This window comes from Desmodus rotundus, chromosome 6, assembly GCF_022682495.2.
Source record: "Desmodus rotundus isolate HL8 chromosome 6, HLdesRot8A.1, whole genome shotgun sequence".
Classification (NCBI taxonomy): domain Eukaryota; kingdom Metazoa; phylum Chordata; class Mammalia; order Chiroptera; family Phyllostomidae; genus Desmodus; species Desmodus rotundus.
Genome location: NC_071392.1, coordinates 104,476,721 through 104,490,001, shown reverse-complemented (window position 1 = coordinate 104,490,001; position 13,281 = coordinate 104,476,721).

Here is a 13,281-nt window from a genome sequence, read left to right as displayed (position 1 = left end):
GCAATCCCTGAGGCCCAAGCAGCAGGTGACATGTATGCAAACATCTCATCTGATCATTACAGAGACGTGAGGAGTAGGCATCACCTGGATTTTCATGTCTTAACCTGTCTGCTTTCCTATATTCCCAACGCTTAAAACAGTTTTACTGTCACGAGGAAGCTACTAGACACTTATTTGTTGCGAGAAGGAATGAATTCTCATCTTATAGACAAGGAAACAGAGACACAATACCAGGGATCTAGCTAGGAAAACAAGACCTACGTTGGATGATGTTGTCAAAAGGGACTCTCATGTGGAAAATTGGTCACAAAGTTGTTTGACGGGCAGAAAGAACAACCAGGGGAAGTTGAGGAAAACCTGAGATTAGTAACTCAGGAAGCCACAACCCTCCCTGGGGCTGGAACTGGAAAGGGAGATGATGGCTTTGCTGAGACCAGGAACTGGGGCCACCCAGAGAGGAGCTGGGGCCACAAGGGGCCTCCCTTGCAGGAGCTGTCACCACAGAGGAGACTGTAGCTGCTGAAGCCAGTCCCCAGCCTCGAAACCTCACTTAATTTATCATAGACTAATTGATATCAATGATAGTTTAATGAAGTTCCTATAGCATCTCATCAGCATAATGAAGAGAAGTTGAATGAAATGATGTTATTCAAGGGCCTGCTGTATGTGAAACAGGGATCTTGTTTGACACCGGGGCCCTGTTTCCAAGAACAGTTACTAGTCCATAGTAGGTGCTCAGTTAATCTCGGTTGGGCCTTTGAACAATGGCGGAGTTATATTGGTATGGTTATTCTGCCTGTGAGCCCAGGGCTTGTATTCCCTTCCCCTGGGCCCCAGGCACCACAGAGGATGTGTTCTACACCTGCCCAGCCCTGGCTCGGAGACCTCTCATACAGCTCAAGGGACCATCTTGGAAGGGAAGGTGGGGACTTCTGGGTCTGTAAGGAGGGGGGCTGTGCTGCAGGTGATGAGGGTCTGCAGCACAGAACTAGCAAAGGGATCTAACATTTACTCAGCAGCTACTGTGTACCAGATGCTGCATACACTTCGTTGCGTTTTATCCTCCCAGGAGGCTGCCAAGCACCAATCATTATCTCCATAGTAGAGGTGATGCAGTGGGAGATCAGGGAGGTGAGGCCTCTTGCCCAGCTGGATTTGAACCCTGCATTGTCTGGCTCCAACCTCCTGCTCCTTCCATGGTATCAGCTGCTTCCCGGAGGGCAGGGGAATGGAATCTGAGCCCCATGCCATACAGGAAGCTCCAAGAACCGATGCTGAGGCCAGGATTCAGCTGAGTGACAGCTTGAGAGCACAACTTTGACAGCTGTGCTGAGGCTGGCCCGGAAGCACGTGGCACTAAACTGGGACGTCTGGGAACAGAAGCTGTGATCGTAGACAAGAGATGGCCAGGGGCTGCAGCAGGGCACTGAGGAGGTGCCGGCCTGAACAGAATGTCCTCGTGCCTTGCCCTCCACAGAAGAAGTTCCCTGCTAACTGGCTGTGTGTGTGACCTTGAGCAAGTCATTCAACACCTCAGTTCTGTGTCCTAACGTGTCACACAGGGTTACCACGCCTACTGGGTTGTCACGGAATTACAGAAGGAAATGTACAGAGACAGAACTGGAGCAAGTCCAGGCCGAGGCTCCAATAGTAATGAGCTGTGCTATCTAAGGCAAGTCACTTCACCTCTCTGAGCCTCAGTGTCCCCAGCTATAAAATGGGCATGGTACATGCCCCCAAATTGCCTGAGGATGTAGTGATCACAAGCATGGGCCCTGGAGTACAACTGGCCTGAGTTCGAACCACACTCTATGACCAACAAGCTGTGAGCCTTTGGGCAAGTTGCTTGATCTCTCTGTGCCTCAGTTTCCTCCTCTGTAAAATGGGGGTGAATATAAGCACACTCAGAACTGCACCTGGCACAAGTAAGCTCTCCATCACCGTGAGAAATCATTAGCCCCGGGGCTGGCATCAATTAGTAGCTAGTCCTGGTTGCATGCCAGGCACCACGTTAAACTAATCCTCAGAGCAGTCCTATGAGGTAGGTGACATTAGTGTCCCATTTCATTCATGAGGAACTGAGTTATTCAGAGGTCCGATGACTTGCCTGAGGTCACACAGTTAACAAAAGGATGAACAGGGATTCGGGCCCCACAGTTTCTCAACCACGCCCCTTTTATCCCTAATAAAGGCTCCATAGAAAGTCTGTTATCTGAGAATGCTTTTTGAAAGGAGAACAGATGGCAGTTATTTACTTCTAAGTGGAGTGGGCCTTAAATGAGTTACTAAAGGCTGGGGGAAAGTGTAGGGTGGGGAGGGAGTAAGTAAGTGGAAAGGCAGGGTGCGGGTGGCCAGAGACCCACAGAGGAGGGACCGATCCGCTCAGCTCGCGTTAGTTTCCAGCAGGGGGCGCCCGTTGCCACTGCCAGCTCTCCCAGACCCGAATCAGGCTGCGGGGCCGGTGGCGTGTGCAAAGCCCGTTCAGGCAGACCTTGGGGACATAGGAGGAGCAGCAGAAGGTGACAGTGTTAGCTTGTGCAAAGCCAGGAGCACTGGAAGAGGGGTTTATCTCCCCGTGGTTCTCAAACTGAGCTGCATCACATAGAGCTTCTAAAGATGCAGATGCCTCAGCCCATCTGGCCCTTCCTCCACCACCAGAGTCTTCCGGGTGAGGGGCCAGGCATCTGAAAAAAGTTTAACACTTTGAAGGCGTGCTGTGTGCGAGTGAAAATCAGTAAACTGGAGCTACAGATATTAACATAGATAATGCTAAAAAATGTACTGTTGAGGGGAAAAGCAAGTTGCCAAAATGCACAGAATTTAATGTGTGGTGGGGGAGAGTCCAAGGCAAGAACACAAACGGAGGCCTACGCCTGGTCTGCATCGCACCCCATCCCCTTTTTGGGTGTGGGCACTCCAGTGAAGGTTCAGCTCCACTGGGTCCCCCACCTTACCCCTCCCTGAAGTCACCTTTTGGCCACTCCTTGGCCTAGGGGTGCACACTTAGGTAGATGGCTCGCCCTCGGGAGGAGGGACCCTGGAAAGAGTCCTGCTTAGGTACTGCACAGCGCGGGAGGCTGTTTGGGCCTGGAGTCTGGGGTCCCGGGTGCCCTGACTGTGGTCTTCGAGAGGTCCAGACACCACGGGGGGCGTGTTCCCTTGGATTCCTTGGCTGCTGGAGAGGGGCACCGACAGAGAAGGGCCAGAAGGAGACCTCTAGAAAACTCAGGATCCAAGACCCCACTTGCTTGGGTCTAAGAACTCTACTGTGTAGATGAATGCTCTTTATATAAAGAGTAAAACGTGCAAAAACAGTATGTTGCTTATTGAACTAGAAGTTATACAAGATTTTTTAAAAGATTATATTTATTTATTTTTAAAGAGAGGAGAAGGGAGGGAGGAAGAGAGGGAGAGACACATCAATGTGGGAGAAACATCGACTGGTTGCCTCGCTGACACCCGGGGACTGGGGACAGAGCCGACAACCAGGCACGTGCCCTGATTGGTGGAGCCGGAGGCCCTTCCCCTCACTGAACGGGTGCCCAAGTGACTGAGCCACCCTGGTCAGGGCTATAAAAAGTTTTTTAATGCATGGGAATAAAAACATGCATGTCTGGCTCTCTATCATGTGAAAACACAGCAAGAGGGAGGTCTCTCTGTAAGCAGGAAAGAGAGCCCTCGCTAACCTGACCATCTGGCCTCCTGATCTCTGACTCAGAGCTGCTGTTAAGTCAACAACAACAAAAACCAACCAACCAAACAAACGAAAACGCACGTCTGCTCAGAACGGCGGTACCTCTAGGAAGGGGAAGGAGAGCCAGGGCGCAGGAAGGCACTCAGGGGCCTTCAAATTGTGTCTGTCCTGTTAAGTTATTTAATACGGGTTTGGGGAACCTGAGTTTGTTTCATTGTTGTCTACATTTTTCCTATGCCTAAGCTATGCATGATTTAAAAATGAACCGTAAAAGGCAGCATTTTAAAAAGTAACGTATGCTCACAGCTTACAAAAAGATTCAAGAAGTATGAAAAGGTATGAAGTTTAGGTAAAAATATCACTCTCCTTGTCCACCAACCTCAGTGTGACTTTCTAGAGGTAACCGCTGTTATCGGCTTCTTGGGTACCCTCCTGACATGTTGAAGGGCCTGGACACACCGGATGTGTAATGCTAACTGTTGTGTGCATGCCCCCCTTAATAATTCTTGTCTTGAAGACTTTTCCATACGTACATATAGATATATCTTGTTCTTTTTAATGGCTGGGTGGGATCCACTACCCAGAGGATGTACCGTATTTAACCAGTTCCCCACTCATGAGCATTTAGGTGTTTACTATTATAAGCAATATGGCAAAAAAATACCTTTGAACTTATATGTTTGCTTGAGTTGCCAGAATAGTACAGTAAACACTTGTGTAAGTATATTTGTAAGACAAGGGTCTCAGCAGTGAAATTTCCGGGCTAAAAGTTATGTCCATTTAAATTATTTCCAAATTACATTCACAAAGGTCACGCCAATTTACATTCTTACCAATGATATATGAGCTTGTCTGTTGCTCCATGTCCTTAACAACACCAGATTGCTTTTTTTTTTTTTTTTTGTCTTATTGATTTGTCAGAACTCTTTGTATATTAGGGAAATAAATTTGTCTTCCCCTTGTGTTACAAATATTTCCCAGTGAGGCATTTAGGGTTTTTTTTAAGTTGACATTAGAATTTGTATTCCTACCTTGGCTTGTGTAGCTCAGTGGATTGAGCACCAGCCTATGAACCAAAAGCCTGCCGGTTTGATTGCCAGTCAGGGCATGTGCCTGGGTTGCAGGCCAGGTCCCCAGCTGGGAGCATGCCAGGGGAAGTGATCGATGTTTCTCTCCTTCTCTTTCTCCCTCCTTTCCCCTCTCTCTGAAAATAAATACATAAAATCTTAAAAATTTGTGTTCTTATTTATTTTTTGTTGCAGTGAAATTCATATAAAAGTAATCATTTTAAAGTTTTTTTAAGTTTACAACTCACTAGTATTTAGCACATTCATAGTGTTGTGCAACCACCACCTGTAACTAGATCCAAAACATTTTTATCGCCTCAAAGGAAGCCTCGCACCCAGTAAGCGACCTGGCTCCAACCCCGCCTTTCCCAACACGGCCGTTTGTTTTTGTCTGGATATTTTGGGCCATTTATTTTTATGTAGTGAAATGTATTAATCTTTTTTCAAAGCTGCTTTGCGATTTTGTATCATGTGTATAGACATGCTTTCCCCAGTCTGAGATTGTTAAAAAGCAAACAATTAAAAATTCTTCTTATGGTTAGTGAAATCTTAAAACTTGGGAAGCACAGCTCTGCGTCACCCGCACTGGTTGGAGTTCTGGAGGGTAGGGGCCTCCCCCTGTCTCCTTCTCTAGCACCGAGCACAAAGTTAGAGAATAAGTATTCGGTAAATGCTTGTTAAAGGCAATTCCTACCTCAAGATCATAGGAAGACAACGCCTTCCAGTCTCTTGACCTCCTTTGAGAGTGGCTTTTTCTCCCCCCTTAATTAAAAGTTTCATCCATCTGGAATTTATTTTGGTGAGTACTAGAATGAGGTAGAGATACACTTTCATTTTTTCCCAAGTGGCTAGCCAGTTGAACCCACACCATATTGAATGATCTGACTCCCCCCCTAACTTGAAATGCCTCGTTTGGCATATACTAAATTCCCACATGTATGCGGGTCTATTTCCGGACTCCCTGTCTTGTCCCGGTGACCTCTCTGTCTGGGATTCTGTATTTTTTAAGATTCCCCAGGTGATTCTGATGCAGCTGATCTGCAGCTGGTGCTGAGTTAGAGTGGGTATGCTTGCAGATTCTTAGCAAAGGAAGGAAAAGAGTATCATTACGTGAAATTTCATTTTAAGGGCCTCTCTTTTGTTTTGACATTACATCCTTGCTAGGCCTTTCCTTTTAAATTTTTAAGATGAATCCTTATAGTAGATCGTCATTCTGCCTTATTAATTTTTAAGTACATTTTTAAAGGCACATAACATACATAGAGCAATGCGCACAAATCGTAAGTGTACAGCTTGATGAATTTTCACTAAGTAAACTACCTGGAACAGGGCGTCATAATAAATGATCACATCCCTGGTGACCTAAAACAACAGAAATTTATTCCCTTCGTTTTGGGGGACAGAAGTCTGAATTCAAGGTGTCAGCCCAACCACACTCCCCGCCAGAAGGCTCTAGGGGAGAATCCTTCTGTGACTCTTCCAGCTGCTGGGGGCTCCGGCTGTTCCTTGGCTTGCGGCTGTATCAGTCCAGTATCTCTGCCTCCATCCTCACATGGCCTTCATGTCTGTGTCTCTGGGTCTCAAGTCTTCCTGTGCCTTCTCTTACAAGGACACCGCAAGGACACCGGTCACTGGATTTAGGGCCCACCCTAACCCAGAACGATCTCCTCTCATCTCAGGGCCCCAACTTAGTTACAGCTGCAAAGACTCTTTTTTTTTCAAATATTTTATTTATTTATTTACTTTTAGAGAGAGGGGAAGGGAGGGAGAAAAAGAGGGAGAGAAACAGAACTGACTGTCTCTCACTTGCCCCCAACTGGGGACCTGGCCCACACCCCAGGCATGTGCCCTAACAGGGAATTGAACTGGCGACTTTTTGGTTTGCAGGCCGGCGTTCAATCCACTGAGCCACACCAGCCAGGGCAAGACAGTTTTTCTAAATAAGGTCATATGTGCAGATTCCCGGTGGGTACATCCTTTTTGGGGGGAGAGGTATAATTCCACCCACTGCAACATCATGTACCCAACATCCAGCACAGCCCACAAGACCCCTAGTCTTGACTTCTTATTTTCTCCCCAACTTTTATTTTGAAAAATTCTCAAACTTTCAGAAAAGTTGCAGAAATAGTACCCGATTCACCTAGATTCACTAGATGGACATACTTGCCCCCCCCATTTACAAATATATCTCTATATGTTTATATTTTTTATATAATGTTTTTCTGCCTCTAACTGTTTATCTCACCCCTAAATCCTCTACCCCGCATCTCCAAAGAACAAGGGCAGCCTTCTCCATTTCCACAGTACTATCATCCAATACATAATCAATATTCAAATTTCTCCAGTTGTTCCACAGACATCCTTTAATGTGGGTTTTTCCAATTCAGGACCCAATAAAAACTTTCATATTACTTTTAACATTCATGTTCTTTCCAAAAAATCATTATTACTGCTTTAAAACTTTTCTGGCAAAATGAAGACTTGGCAATCTTATGCCAGTTCCCAAATACTTTTGAACATGTGCTGGTCCTTGGAATTCAGAATCCGGGAGTTGCTTCTGGGGACTAGCATTGTGGCTCAAAAGAACTTTCTGTGATGACGCCAATGTTCTATAATTTATGCTGTTCAGTCTGTTGCCACGTGTGGCTTTGGAGCATTGAAACGTGGCTAGGGAGACTGGGGAACTGAATTTCAAGCGTTATCTAATTTTAATTAAAATTGAAAGAAGCACACAGACCTCATGGTGGTCAGGTCACACAACCCAGCCTAAACCAATCAGTGCACAAAGCTGGCAGCCAGCTGGCCGAGGCAGAGCCTGGGTCTGAGATCGCTTGTCCTCAGCCCATTGCCCTTGAGAAGGTGCTGAGTGATGGGAGGACAGAGAGGTAGAGGGAGGAGCTCTGCAGTCTAACGTGGCTCTCCCACCCTGTCAGCCCACTGTCCCCATGTCCCTCCTTCCTCAGTGGCTCATGCATATGTTTTGAGCGTCTCCCCTGAGAATAAGGGGCTGAACAGTCTCCGCTGTGGCTTAACCAGAGCGGAGTGTGAAAGTCTGCAAATGTGTTTGTCTTGCACAGCAGTTTGTCACCCCTGAGCTCAGTGCCTGACATTTAGAAGAAGCCTAGTGAAGGTTTGCTGAATGAATGAATGAACAAATGAATGATATGTATAGAGGTGCCAGGTAGAGTCTCCCGGATCGGATGTGAGAGGCCAGAACAGAGAGGACAAGAGAGACATACTGCTAGTGAGAGGAGTGCTGATGGACCCCGGAGACCCGAGTTCCCATCTAGCTGCTGGCAAGACTCTTCCCTCTTCTGGGCCTCAGTTATCCCAACAAGAAAAAGAGGTGGCAGGGCTAGATCAGGGCTCGGGGCCCACCTGGGGACAGGGCCAGTGCAGATGGGGAGGCGCACAGCACCTCCTCTTCAACTGTACTTACACACTGGGCTTCCCTTGAGATCCAGGTTCTTGAAAGGGTTCTGGAGCTTTAAACCTTGGAGGCCTCCTGAGCCAGGCTGAGGACAGATTGAGTAGAGTTTTGGGGAAACTCCCCGCTGTCCTCAGAGGCTGCAGGTCTGCGTTGGGCCTGTACCTGCCTAAAGGGACTGCCTGCTGGGACTTTCCTTCCCTGGTAGAGAGCCAATCCCTGCAAGGAACAGGGGTGCGGTTTAGCCTCAAATCTCCAGGCAAGAGGGGAGGGCAGGGGCGTGCCCTTCCCACCCAAACAGGGACAGAAGGAGCAGAGCTCCAGGGGATATGCAACCTGCCTCGCCCCAGGCATGGATGACTCAGGCCGACACTGGATGCATCTAAGGCGTTCACACTTTCTAAGCCTCACCGGCCAGTGCTGTAGACTGCTGTCCGTTTGCCCCTCAGGGAAATGCTTTTGCACTGAAAGGTGAGGGCTGGATGTTGTCAAGCCTGCAAAGCCCTGCTCTTTGCCCAAGTGGCAAACTCCTCTTCACTCTTCAGAACCTGGTTAAGGTGGTGTTCCTGCTAAAGCCTCTGCTGGCCTCTTAACTCTCCCTAGTCGAGTCCATGGTCCTCTCTTCCAGTATGCAGACTCTGGAGCCAGACTACCTGGGTTTGAATCCCTACACGTCCTTTTATTAATAGCTGTGTTACTTTGGGCACATTACTTAATGTCTCTGTGCTTTTTTTTTCTTCATCTGTGAAATGGGAAAAACAGCTCCCAACTCACTGGGTAGTTGTGAGGATTAAATGAGTTAATGCATATACACACTCATGTCAGTGCCTGGCACATATTATGAGCTTAAAAAGAGTTGACTAGTATTACAATAGTTTTTCTCTGTTTAAGAAATACCTACAAATGCAGTGAACACAGCCGATAAGGGTCCTGCTCTCATAGTGACCTCAGCATGCAGGGAGAGATAGATGACTAGGCAGGAAATTCACTCAGAATTAGGAAAAAGGCCACAATAAGGGAAGTGGTTGGTCAAGGCAGGTCGTGGGAGTGTGGAAGAGCCTCATTCTCAGGTTGGGGTGGTCAGCAGCATTTTCCTGGAAGAAATGACATTTCTGCTGAAATCTGAAAGATGAATGTAATAAGCCAGGCACAGGGGGAGCGCAGAGAGGGGAGGCACGGGTGAGAAGGGTCGAGGCAGGGGGAACCAAGAGTGCAAAGGGCCAGAGCCCCAAGCAGGGTGTATTCCAAGAACAGGGAGGTTGAGGAATGGAGGAACAGAGTGGGAGGGCGGGTTGGCCTAGACCATGGTTGATGAGTGCATGTCTTTGTGGTCTGTCTCCCTTCCTGCTTCGTGGGTTCAACAGGACGAAGCCCCTGTCTCCTTTCATTCCATGTGCCCCACACCGAGCCTGACCCTCAGCAGGGCCTCAGTGCGTTTGCTGAATGGAAACGAGAGAGAAGGCCGTTGCCTTTCCCTTCAGAGTGCCCTGTCCAGCAACCTTTTCATTTGTTTGTACTTGTGAGTTAGGCATTCTTAATAGCCTGGGGAAGTCAAGTTCAGCTGTTAGTTCAGAACTGTCATCTGCTGCGCATCCTGCAGTCCTGTGAGTTGAATGGATCTGTCGGGACAAAGCCAAGTTTCTGAGCCAACAAGGTGACCACAGGTCCCACTTCTATGATTTGCTCTGTGGATGAACTTTTCAAAGTCCCGGGTGCATACAGATTGCCTGGGGTCTGTGTAGGTGAAGCATATTCTGATTCAGAGGGTCTGGGGCCTGGGTCCACGCCCCCACCCCAGAGCCTGCATTTCTAACAAGCTCCCATGTGGTGCCAGATGCTATAGGTCCCTGAATTATGCTTTGATACAAATTGCACTTTGATTAGCTAGGCGCTAGACAACATCGCCATTTTTCCTGGCCCTAATCACAATGGTGATCTTGAAAGCAGGTGGGAGCCAGGTTCTGAAGGGCCCTGGATGCTGGGCTAAGGAGTTCGGTCTCCATTCTGGAGACCGTAGGGAGCTACAGAGGCTTTCTGAGCACGGCCAGGGATTGCTGACCAAGGAGAGGCATCTGGAGCCCGGGTGTAGGGTACTGGAGGGCTGCCCTATTTACTACCCGGCAAGAAGGGGTGGGGCTGAGGCTCGAGTAGTGCCGGTGGGAATGCAGAGGATGAAGGGTATTATGGACTGAATTGCATCCCCCCAAATTCACATGTTGAAGTCCTAACCCCGAGCACCTCAGAATATGACAGTATTTGGAGACAGGCCCTTTAGAGAGGTGATTACGTTAAAACAAGAGCAGATGCTAATCCAGCACGACTGGTGTCTTTAGGAGAAGAAATTAGGACACAGACGTGCACAGAGGGACGACCATGTAAAGACACGGGAGAAGACGGCCATCTACAAACCAGGGACCCAGGCCTCACAGAAAACCAACTGGGCTGACACCTTGATGTTAAACTTCCAGCCTACAGAAGTGTGAGAAAATAACTTTCTGTTGTTTAAGCCTCTCCTCCCCCACCCTAGTCTGTGGAACTTTGTTATGGCAGCCCTAGCAGACTAATACAGAGAGGATGGATTTAAGAAGATTAACCAGGATGACATGGGGTTGGGGGGAGGGTCGCACTCTAGGATTACACACAGATGGTTTGGAAGTTAGAAAGACCGGGGAGGAGAGAGTGCCATTAACAGAAGCGGGAGGGGGTGCCTAGAGGGAGGAGCAGGGCCGGAGAGGAGTAGAGTTGGACCAGGTTGCACAGGAAGTGCCCTGGGACCTTCGGGAGGCTTGCAGGCAAAGCCAGGCTTGCAGGCAAAGCCAGACGGTCCGGCAGCTGAGACGAAGGAACAGAATGGTCCTTGTGTCGACTGGGGCCCTTGGCTGCAAGCAGTCAGAAGTGGGTGGGGCTAACTTAAGCAAAAAGAAAGATATTGAATAGGTTCCTGGAGGCTCCCAGCAGTGGTGGGAGGGCTTGACGTCAGACTAGGAAAGTGAACTGGGGGCACGGGGAGCTGGTCAGCTGTGAGCATGGCCAGAACCACGAGGCAGGGACAGCCTGTGTGCACTCTTGGGGCTGCTGGCCTGCCAATGCCCTCTCCCATTTGCACCCATTAGTGGATTCCTTCCCAGCCTTGGAAGGGGCTTAGGAAAGATATTCCATTACTGGGAAACCAAACAGACATGGCTCCCATCACTAGGTAATGAGCTGATTACTTCCATTATAACAATGAGGAAACTGAGGTTCAAGGAGGAAGTCATTCACCCCAGGTCATACAGTTCAAACCAGGTCTGTTGGGTTCCAGCAGCCAACCCCTTCCACTGAATCGGCTGTCACCTGGTAGATTCTTCATGGAGCCCACGGCTGGACCTGGGAGAGCCTTCCAAGTGGTTCCCAAGCCAGGTCCCCTTGTCAGGCCCCTTGAAAAGGGGAGCTCCCTCACCCTGTGTACTGGTGCTCCCCATATTTTCCCACTGGAGAAATCCCAAATTGCCTCTCACCAGGAGCAGGGCTAAAACTGCTAGTTCCAGAGCTCCGGAGGCTTTGAGTACGTCCTCTCTGCAGCCTTCCTGAAGCTTCCGCGCGGGGCGTGTGCCATCTTCCGCTCATCCCAGCGCCTGGCTTCAGGTAGATCAGACTCAGCGCTGCATGAGGTTCCAACACATCTCAGCAGGCTTTGTGAATACATTAGTTTTATTGTCCCCTAACATGCCACAGGGGTGGGGAGGCGGGAGGAGGGGGGCACTGGAACTTAATATGCAAATATATGCAGATCGCATCTAAATGAGGGTGTCCCAGGATTAATGGGAAGAAAAGGCAATCAGAGCAGGCCTGGGGCTCTGCGGCGTTCCGCCTGAAAATGGCTCTCCCGGGAGGGTGTCTTGGGCTGTGTTTCAGAGCGTGTTCTTTGAAGCAATGTCTCCACAGCACAGGGGAAGGAAGAGCTGCGGAAATTTGTTCTGGATACTTCCTGGCAAAATGTTCTCAGTTGCTTCAACTATGTTGGGGTGCGCTGGGGGGAGGGGGTAGAATCTCGGAGCCCCTCGCGCCTCAGGGGCCGTCTCTGTCACTGATTTCTAAACCAGGGGAGCTTGCTAACATCCAATTCCGGGCCCCAGTGATTACTGAATCAGAATCTCTTGAGAATCTGTTTTTTTTTTTTTAAGTCCCCAGCCTTGGGAAATACTGATGCAAGCCAGGGGTTCTTCATCTCCAGTCTCTTACAGGTTTCAGGGGCCCCGCAGAGCAACGTTTTCAACCGCGTTGCTATGAATCACGGGGGCTTTAGAAAACGTCCCAGGCGGTACCCCAGACCAACTAAGTCAGAATCTCTGGGGGAGGGGGTGAAACCCAGGCGTCGCTGTGCAAAAGAAAACCCTAGTTGACTCCATTGCGTAGCCACAGCCAAGAAGCACTGCGGAACGGGTAGCGTGCTCACAGGCTGGTGTTATACCTGTCTCCTCTTTGAGGCTATATTTAGCTCCAGGCCCTCCATTCCCCGCTGCAAATTTCAGGAGCCTTTCTCTCTAGGAAGAAGACTGTTCTCAGGGCTGATGTTCAGCTGGTGTGCACTAGTACAGAAGCACCAGCTGTTAAATATTTCCCTGTCCGTTGGTAACAGGTGCAGCTTTAAACCTTCTTAGTGCCCCACAGCCCTAGCCTCTTCCCCCAGGCCCTTAGGGTTGTGGATCCAGGACAGAAAGGATTAGTGATCCCCCTCACCCCCACCGCCCCTAGCTCTTTGGACTGAATCAGTTCTGATTGGTCAGGGTTCCTGACGTCCTGGTTGTTACATATTTGATTGTCGGCCCTAGCTGTAAGGTGGTGAGGAACATCAGCTTTACAGTCAGAGAGGCCTAGATTTTGGTACTAGTTCTGTGACCTTGGGCAAGTGGCTTCATCTCTTGGAGCCTCGGTTTCCTCAGCTGGGAAGGGCCTCAAAATCATCCTTTCCCGCTGCCCCCGCCCTCACCCCCCACCTTAGTGTTGGGATGAAACTTGACTAAAGCAAAGGTTTCACACTTGAGCATGCACCAGAATCACTTGGCAGGCTTGTTAAGACAAAGATGGCTGGACCCACCGGCGGGTGCTGATGC